This window comes from Alligator sinensis, unplaced genomic scaffold, assembly GCF_000455745.1.
Source record: "Alligator sinensis unplaced genomic scaffold, ASM45574v1 scaffold779_1, whole genome shotgun sequence".
Lineage (NCBI taxonomy): Eukaryota > Metazoa > Chordata > Crocodylia > Alligatoridae > Alligator > Alligator sinensis.
Genome location: NW_005843170.1, coordinates 70,728 through 80,255, shown reverse-complemented (window position 1 = coordinate 80,255; position 9,528 = coordinate 70,728). Strand labels below are relative to the sequence as shown.

Below are 9,528 nucleotides of genomic sequence, written 5' to 3'. Positions count from 1 at the left end.
CCCAGTTACTCTCTTCTTGCTTTGATAATGTTTTTCATTACCTTAAATATTCATCAGCTGGAATCAGGTAGGCTTCAATATGGTTTTTTTCCCCTGTTTCTTAGGAGATTATTTAATTGCAATAATTATTTATAAATTGACAGGGTCCAGTGCTTTATATACAACTGAACAACAACAGTAGTTGCAAGCTCTAGACTGTATCAATATCACTATATAAAAAGAACTAGCCAATTGACACCCTGTGCCACCGCTGCCTCCCAGGAACTGGGGGTGGGGGAAGTTTGCATACGGCCACCACCACCCACAGTTCCCACACTACACAACCTGCCTCCCCCCCCTAAATGACTCAGCGGCAGATTAAGATTTATTGGGGTCCTGGGCAAACACAAAATTGGAGGCTCCCTCCCGCCATGGGAACTGGGCTGCAGGGGGTGGGGAGTGGGGCAGGGCCCCTTTCCATCTTGGTGCTGGTGGGGGAGGCTGGAGGGACCCTGCTGGGCTGGGGGTGGGAAGGCACATGCCCACCTCTTTTCTCCCTGTTCTCTGCCCCCGTCCCCCCATCCCTCTAGGGCCAAACATACGTGCACACAGGCATGAACACAGACAGGCACACACTACTCTCACTTACTGTCTGTGCATGGGCACACAGACACAAACATACTGTTCCTGCCAGGAACACAGATGCATGCACACACACACAGACATGCACGCATACACACACTGATGGGCACACACTCTACTCACTGACTCTGTGCACATGGACACATAGAGACAAACACACTCTGCCTCCTGCCATGAACACAGACACCCATGCATGCACACACAGACACACGCACACTCTCCCTCCTGGCATGAGCACAGACACACGCACACGTGCACATGCACATTCATGCACGTTCACATATGCATGCACCCTACACACAGACACCCATGCATGCATACACAGACACGCACTCACACACAGACGCATGCACACATGCTGATGGGAATGCACTCTACTCACTCACCCTGCACATGGACACACAGACACAAACACACTCTTCCTGCCATGAACACAGACATACCAATCTATACTTAGATTCACTATAACTTTCCCTTATTGGTCTTTTTTTTATTCCCGTTGCCTATAACTTTGCTAGTTCAAACTGAAGTTTTTCAAACTGGGTTATTTGCCACATGGTGATTATGTGGAAAATACTCTCTTTCTCTCTGAACTTATTTTTGTCACAACCCAAAGTTGTGGATTTTTAGTTGTGTGTGCTTTGGCACCGCTAAATTATGTTCCCGCCGAATTGGAGCTCTTTTGCACGACGGAGTGTTCTGTTGTTATGGAGAACCCGCGTGCAGAAAAGTGTTTCCTGCTGTTCTGTAGCCTTCTTTGCATTGTTCATTACTCTTGCATTTAGCGATGCACGCTGCAAAGGAGTTTTCCCGCCATTTGTATTGAGATTTGAGCCACATTATTGGCCGGTCTTAATTTAGGCACACGTGGCGGCTAGCTATTGGCTTGCTAGCCGTACAGAAGGCTTGGGTGGTTTCTGCCCAAGTTGGAGAGAGAGACGGAGAGACAGATCTCTAAGCGCTGTGGGTCCTTTCGAACTCAGCGCGTCTTTCTTAAGAAGGCGATAGAGGCTCCAATTGCCAAACTCCCGGAGCCTAGCGAACTCTGGGGCACCACTCACCGACGGCCTCTAGCCTCTCCCCGTCACCGATCGCAGCCCAGACGAATCCCTACCCTAGAACCCAATTGTCGAACCCACGGAGTTTTAACAGCTACGGGGGACCTGGGAACCGAGTAACACTCACGGAGATACAGCTGCTCCGTGGGAACGAATTCTTGAACCCCGCAGAGCCTGAATCACTCCGGGGTCAAGGAACCGAGTTTGTTAGAGTCCTCCACCGAGAGCTCAAGCGAAGCTGAGCCTGGAAAGCTGACCAGCCTATACCACGACCACCTGGGGTGTAAATAAATAATCTTTTAATCAACCATTACGCCTCCGTGACTGATTCTAGCTCGAGCGTACTACTCCACCCCGCGACTTTTCTCCGGCCCCGCGTGCCCGGGCTGCCGGCCACAGCCCGCATGCACACAGATGGGCCCGGCTCACGCCCGGCGAGGACGGGACCAGGAGCCAGCCCGCACAATTTTAATTTTCTTTTGATACGTTTTGCAGCTGAGTTTAGAGTCATTGGACCTGATCAGCCTGTCACTGCCATAGTAGGGCAGGAAATCTTATTACCTTGTCACTTGTCCCCCAAGATGAGTGCTGAGAGCATGGAAATGAACTGTAACAGGGTCCTGACTGAAACCCTGTTACTGGAGAGGTTTTGGCAGCTGGAGGGGATTGCTGCCCGGCGGGGGAGGCTCCACATCCGCCGATAGCCAATGGGACTCAGCACCAGGGAATATGAGGAGTGAGTAGGCCTGAGGAAGGGTGCCTTCGGGCACCATGAGAGAAGGAGGCGCTATTAAGGACCCTTGCCAAGAAGGATCAGGAAGGAGGATCCCAGGCGGCAGGGCCAATGTGGGCCAAGCAATGACAGGACCCTGGGACTGGTAACCCCTCCGTGCTACATAACTGAAGCCCACATCACCAGCGGTGAGTTGGAGGGGGACTGAGCTGCAGCACGGGGAAAAGCTGTGGCTTCACACCGGGATGTGATGCAGTAACCAGGGAGCCAGTGGGGGGTGGAGGCTACCTGCCCAGCCCCTGAAGATACAGGAACCTAGCACCCCAAACTTGAAGACAAAAAGGGAGTGGGGCTAGGAGACAAACGCCCGGATCCGCACACTGGCCCCTAGCCTGGCAGGGGAAGCGGGCGTCGCCCATAACAAGCCACTAACAAGATAATTAATGGCGGGGAATTGAGATGCTATGCTACACCTAGTGGCCTGATTAAGTTTACGGGGATCCTCTTCGGAGTGCAGGGGTGATCCCAGAGACAACTCCGATGGACTACTGCCCCTCCGGGTTTGCCTGTAAGAGAGAGAGCAATAAAGCACCTATATATTGAAGTTCGATCAAGCGTGGTTCTTCTGAGGGTACTAACCAGGGTAACATCTCTTCCCTTCCTAGTTCTTTAAGATCAAAGTCATGGCAGGCGAGAGCAAAGGGATTTAGGCAGTACCCTGTTCGGACACGCTGACAGTAACAATCTGAGACAAATAAGTGTGTACATGTGTATTATGATGGGAGAGATAATTATACAATGCAGATGCCAGAATATTGGGCAAGGACAGCCCTTTTGAAAGATCGTATTGCGGATGGATCCATTCCCTTGAATTCTCATCATCCGACCTTCTGATGAAGGGCTATATCGCTGTTCTATTCAAGGTAGTATTAATTATGAAGAAGCAATATTGAAACTGGTGGTAGCAGGTCGGTAGCTTGTGTCTTTATTAACTCTATATGGTCAACCAATATATCCAGGTCCAACTTTCCATGTCTTTTGAGGACATGAGTTTTCAGCTTACACCAGGAATTCTGTTTGACTTTGTAGATCTAAAAGGCTGTTTACCAGTCATGGAATTGGCTTTTTTGGCACTCAGTCACGCTTTGGAATTTTATTACCCCTACAGTATGGACACGCAGTGATCATGCGCACTGGTGAGGCATAAGCCATGAGCTAAACAGAAACCCATGATGAATGGGTGTTAGAGAGTGCAGAGGGAGAATGGCCCACTTACAACTTAGCCTCAGTAGCTGGATGTTTAAGGCTTTTGCCCAGGAAACAGAAGACCTGGGTTCTCCATTATCCTGAAAGGGTTTAAATCTGAGACTTCATCTCTCTGACTTCCCACGTGAGTGCTCTAACCACCATGCCACAAGTTAGGCATTATCTAATTTCTGAGTAGTAGTTCAGTTTCAAAAGGCGTGCTAGGGAAAGTGTCTCTGCTGATGTAGAGAAATTAGTTTACTACAGAGCATTGAACTAGTGGCCTGTGGGCCTCATCTGACCTATGAGGGGTTAATGTGCAGTTCCTGCATTCCTTCTGCTGTAGTGGTTGGGGCCTCTGGGGCAGGGCTGCATGGCAGAAGGGTGGCCAGTAAGTTGGACAGCCCTGTTTTATTATAGATGTTCTCAGATTTTCCTATGTCTATGAGCACTAGGGATTGAAAGACAGACATCATTCCTTCCTTTTCCCTAAACTTTTAAATACTTACAGCTGGATCCACAAGGGGTTATGAACATATATGTCTGGTTTAATTTCTAGTGTAGATGCCTATTTAAATCTTTAACTTCTCTACTCAGCTTTCTACCTGATCCTAGAGGCACCCATTTACTCCTAAAAAGATCATTATACCATGGTCACCCATAAACAAGTCATTCCTCAGTTTATTCCACTATGAAGAACAAAGCCAGTAGGTGACTTTCCCCACACTCACTCCCCCTGCCCTCAGGTCGGCTGCCATCTAATCCCAGAGGCACCAACGTTCCTCAGAAGTTATCTTTAGTTACTTAAATACCTTATGATGGCAATGCCAGGACAGGCCATATCTTGACACCCAACACCTCATGGACACTCATAAACAAGGCACACCTCTGCTTACCCCATTGTCAAGGACAAATCCAGTAGGTGGCTTCAGAATATAACTTCTACACAAAGCTGCCTACAGACCATACTGTTTTTTTGTGGATCACATTTGCAGGTGCATTATCTCTCCCCTGCATTGGCTTGAGAGCTGAGGAGACTAACTCAGGGCTGTGCCTTCCATTAGGTGGTGTGTTCCCTGCCAGAGTGTGCAGGAATTAGACCCTGCTTCTGGGGACAACTTGCATAAGTAAGCTCTTCAGAGTGTGAATAATGGCTCCATAGTGCATCCCGTAGGCTTTACAGAGTTGACTTACGGATTTCAGAGTTTTACCTGTTTTTTCCTTTAGGTTTAGGCTCCACTCCTCTCATTTCTGTAGAAGATTACCAGGATGGAGGGATCCGTGTGGTCTGCCAGAATCTGAAGTGCTGTGGAGAGATGCCAGTGGGCAACATCTACCATCGCTTTCTGTAACAAAATCCAGAAAGGATAATGGCTTGTTTGCAACAGAGAATTCTATGGTTATAAAAGAGAACTCAAAGCAAAAGTTGTTCTGGAGCAACTTTCTCAATCAAGAAAAGGAATCGGCAATTTCTGTATCAAGTGAGTTTCAATTCAAACCCCACACTGAGATCACCACCTCCAGAAACAAAGTGAAATGCAAAACAAAGTGAAGCAAACCAAACCAAACCAAAAGAAGCATTGGTGTATTTGATTTTGATAGTCTATATGCAAACAGGAAGACGGAAGACTCCTATCCCTTAAAGGTTTCAGTTGATTGATTTTGATTATCTTAATTGTGATTTTTCCATTTGAACAGTATGTCAAGTGAATTTACCTTTAAATTTTGAATTTTCTAAAGCTCTGTCTAAAACAAAAATCAATTCCAACCCTCAACAAGAAACACCTCTTTGAGAGAATTTTCCTCAAATTTCCAGTACAGGCTATACCTGTAACCTTACAGTTGGATTGTAACAGCTGCATTTGGATTGTAACAGCTGCTGCATATGCCCAGTAGCTCCTCCTCCCTTTTTATCAAGGCTAAAATGTACATTTTTCCATACCAGTATTCATTGCTATTGTTGCTTTCAGTGGTCAGGGTAAACATAACTTTAAACTGTGGATAGAGTTAACTTTACACCATTTTATGAAGGGAGAGAGTGAGACTTGCAGCACTACAACACATGCAAGATTTACATGTTATGTCTGCCCACTACTATTCTTGTATAAGCAAGTTAAATTTCTGTTGCTTTAAACCTGAAGAAAGCAGGTTTACAGTTAGGCTCATTTTGCTCCAGTTACACTGGTAAAGGAATGGACAGATGGAACAGTTCATTTTGAACAGCTTATACTTGTATTTCTGAACAGCATGTGTAACTGTTATATCTGTCCATATCCTCAGTTCCACCTCTGTTCCAGTGATTTGTAATGTGCATCTTCCCTTTACCAAGTACTGATTACATCTGCTTCATCTATGTTTGTTAAGACCTTTGAAAGAGTATGAACAATTCATAACCCACTGGGGTGTCTCTTCCCCAGTCACTTGTGCAGCAGTTCCCTCCATTATTTTAAAGGATATTCAAAATTGGTAGTGTCCTTTTTCCCCCAGCAGACTAGTACATTTTTGTACAAAGCTGGGTCCTAGCGGGGTTCTGTTTAGGTTCATTTTGTGGGGGATAATGTTTTATTTTTGTTAACTAAGAACAGAAGTTTTTCATCTTTATGCTAAATGGATGAAAACTATTAATTATATTTATTATGCAGTCATCATACAGCATGTGTATACCTAATGCATGCCTCTCCAAACCACAGGGCAATTTAATGAAAATTCACTCCTTTAATTGTCATGACTAAATATACTTTCTAATAGTAACTTGTGTGCTTTTCTTTTTTTTTCCTAGAAAAACTTAATACAGAAATTGGTAAATATCATTTTCATATCTCCAGAAACCAGAGTTTTAGCTAAAAATGTTGGAATTTCTTCAGGGGGTTTGTTTAATTTTATTCTCAGAATTTCTAAAATTTATATACAAAATATGGCTCAACATGAACATTTCACACCAAAAGCTGATGTAAATAGTTAATAACTAATAAACAAAGCTCTTGTGTAGAAATGAGACAGCAATGGTGCATTGCTGATTTGACTTTAATACTGGCAACTTCACAACATACAGCAACATAACATGAGAGGAAGTGAGAGTGTAAACTTATCTTCTTTGTGCCAGAAACATGAACCAACTGAGTCTGATCACTTCTACAGTTTTTATGTACAGATTTCATATAACTGAAACACGCCCGTGTACCACTGATTTATTTCACCCATAAAGGTTACAGTCCTTTGTGTCACCAAAGAGGAACCCCCGCCACTCCCCCAATAATAACATGTTTATTGCTTCTTAATTTTTAAGACATCATGATACATTGGTAAGTCATTCTCACTTGACTTCTCCTTTGCTCACATTTGACAACTCATAAAGAACAGCTTTTTTCCGTAATCAAAACTGACTACGCTGCAGGAAAGGAGCCAGGGGTGGGGCTCTGGCCGGGGCACAGGGTACCTCAGTGTAGGGCTAGTAAACAGCCCCCGTGCTAAGGCACCCTGTGCCCCAGCCAGTTGGGGAGTGGCAACCTTGGACACATTGCACAGTGTGCCTCAGCATGGGGGCTCCACAGAGCACAGAGATGGGGGAGCAGGCATCCCTGGGCTGCTTGCTTTGTCATCTCCACATTTCTCCCAGTGTATGCTATTTTGATGTATTTTGCACCACCTTTTTCTGTTGGGTTTTTTTTGCTACCAGAAAATCCCAGTTGCAAATTTTGCCCCCACACTGCAAATTAGCAGTGCCGTACACAGTTTAACATGCAACGTGTGCAGTTTGTGGTGCTGCAAAATGCATATGGTTGGATGTGTGGAGGTGGTCTTAATGTTTCCATCTCTCACAACTAAAGCAGCTTACCAGCCCTTTTCATGAAGTCTGAAAGAGGGTCCTTAGTAAAGCAATTGTATTGATCGGGTCTGGGGTTCTTTTTTGATCAAAGAACAAAATATCCCAAGCAATGGCAGCCATTTGCTCCTTTCAACATTATGTAAGCAGTTGCTATCATACTGACTGTCGAGTGTGGATAGGTGTCCTGTTTAATTTAAAGAGTAGAGAGAAGCCAGAATGATAGGGCTAGAGAAATTTGAGGGCTTGTTTTCTTGTTTTGGTCTTTGGCTGGCACTTTTTCTTTCCCAAGATCTCTACAGTGTATTGCAGAAATATATAGAAAGGTAGATGGATTAGGATGCCTGATGAAGATATTTTTTGTCTAGTGATAGAAGAAAATGCCCCCTTGTTATGCTGTGTTAGATAGAAAGCATCAGTTCAGCAGAGAGTGAAGTCACAAGGGTTAGGATTGGGTAGATCCCATATAGGGAAAGTGCAGTGGCTGTAAACTCCAGAACAGACCCACTATAATGCTGGCAGATGAACTTCACAGGTGGTTCCTGCCCAACCCTATTGCTGGCAAGCAGAAACTTCTCCCCACCATCTTGTAGCTTCCCTGTCCACAGCCTGGATACAGTCCTTGTAATAAGGTATGTACATAGTGGGAAGGCTTGGGCTAAATCCACCTTAGCAGAGGATCCCTTGTGGTGGGCCAGTAGGGGGAGCTCCTGCATTGAGCATCCCACCTCACTATGCCAGTCTACCTTCCGGACTCCATGTGTCCCTCCAGGGGTGCCTAAGCCCTGGCAGACCCCCTTTCAAGCCGCACCACTGAGTCTGGGGGTAACATGTGCTGCCACCACCCCGAGAAGGGACTGTCTGGGTCCTGTGTCCTTGGGGAAACACAGGCCTAATAGTCCTATGGGTACTTGACCCAATACAAGAACTTGGGGCACTTCCCCAAGTCAGGGGCCAAAAAGGATAGTTTCCCTTAGTTCGCAAACCCAAGGGGCCTCCTCGTCATAATTAAACCCACCCCTCAATAAGTCTCCCACACTAGGAACAAAGGAGAACTTTATTGGTTACAGAGGGTAGGGTTAGAATAGGGTACAGGGTAGAGCAATATCAGAGAAATCCCATAGAGCAAACTCCTGTGGCTGGGGTAGCCTTTGATCTCGCATCTGAGTTACTGCAAGCTATAGATCTAGTTGGATCTCAGTTAGCTTACTCACAAGTATCATCCAGAGGCAGCTGGAGAAGCCCTCTGGAGGCAGGCAGTTCCTTGATCATGAGTTTTGAGAGAGAGAGCAAGTTTCAGATGGTACAGCTCTTCTTTGCTCCTGAGTATCCCTCATGGCTGCTGCTCCCTCCTCCTGGCAGTCCTTAACTTATATAGCCCTTGTGACCTCATTTACCTGGGCCAATGGAGGCCAGCACCTGTTGGCTGTCAGCCAACCAATTTGAAATACATCACTAGTTCCCAGGCAGACTCTAGCCCACCAGAAAGGAAGCCCCTCACTCAGGTATGTGATACTAGTCACGTAGGCAGAGAGAGCAGGTTTCCCCCCTCCCTCAGGAACGTATCCAGCTCAGGTTACCTAGAGAGAGAGGGCAAGGATATGTATCTCTGCTGGGCCCATCCTTATCAAATTGTCATAGAGCCGAGACTTTGGGGAGAGACAAAGGTGGCTTTCTGCCACAGCCCTAATAAATGTTCTGTTCTTTTTGATTACATTGTTACTGAGGTGAACTTCAACAAGGACTTTGTGAGTCTCTCTCTCTCTGTCTCTCTAATGCAACCCTTTCCATACTCGTAAATCAATCCAGGGACCTAAATCTAACACTGTAATGATGTTTTCCTTGTGCCCATCACTCTATTAACCCACGACTTGCACCTACATTTGAGATAAATACACATGGTTTTGTGGAGTGCTGCTCTTCTACTTGGGATAAAATCTCTGCTTTGGGCTAGGTTTCTTTCATTCTCTGTTTTTGAGAAGAAATTTTCTCAGTTGAGCATTTTATTCTTGGTTTGGTGGAATGGCTTTCTTGACCAGGTAGGTTCA

At 45.7% G+C, this 9,528-nt stretch overlaps 1 pseudogene; it reads left to right on the top strand.

The window, feature by feature from the left end:
• Window positions 1-2,450: 2,450 nt before the first annotated feature.
• Window positions 2,451-9,528, top strand: part of LOC112548430 — a 13,600-nt pseudogene continuing 6,522 nt past the window's right edge.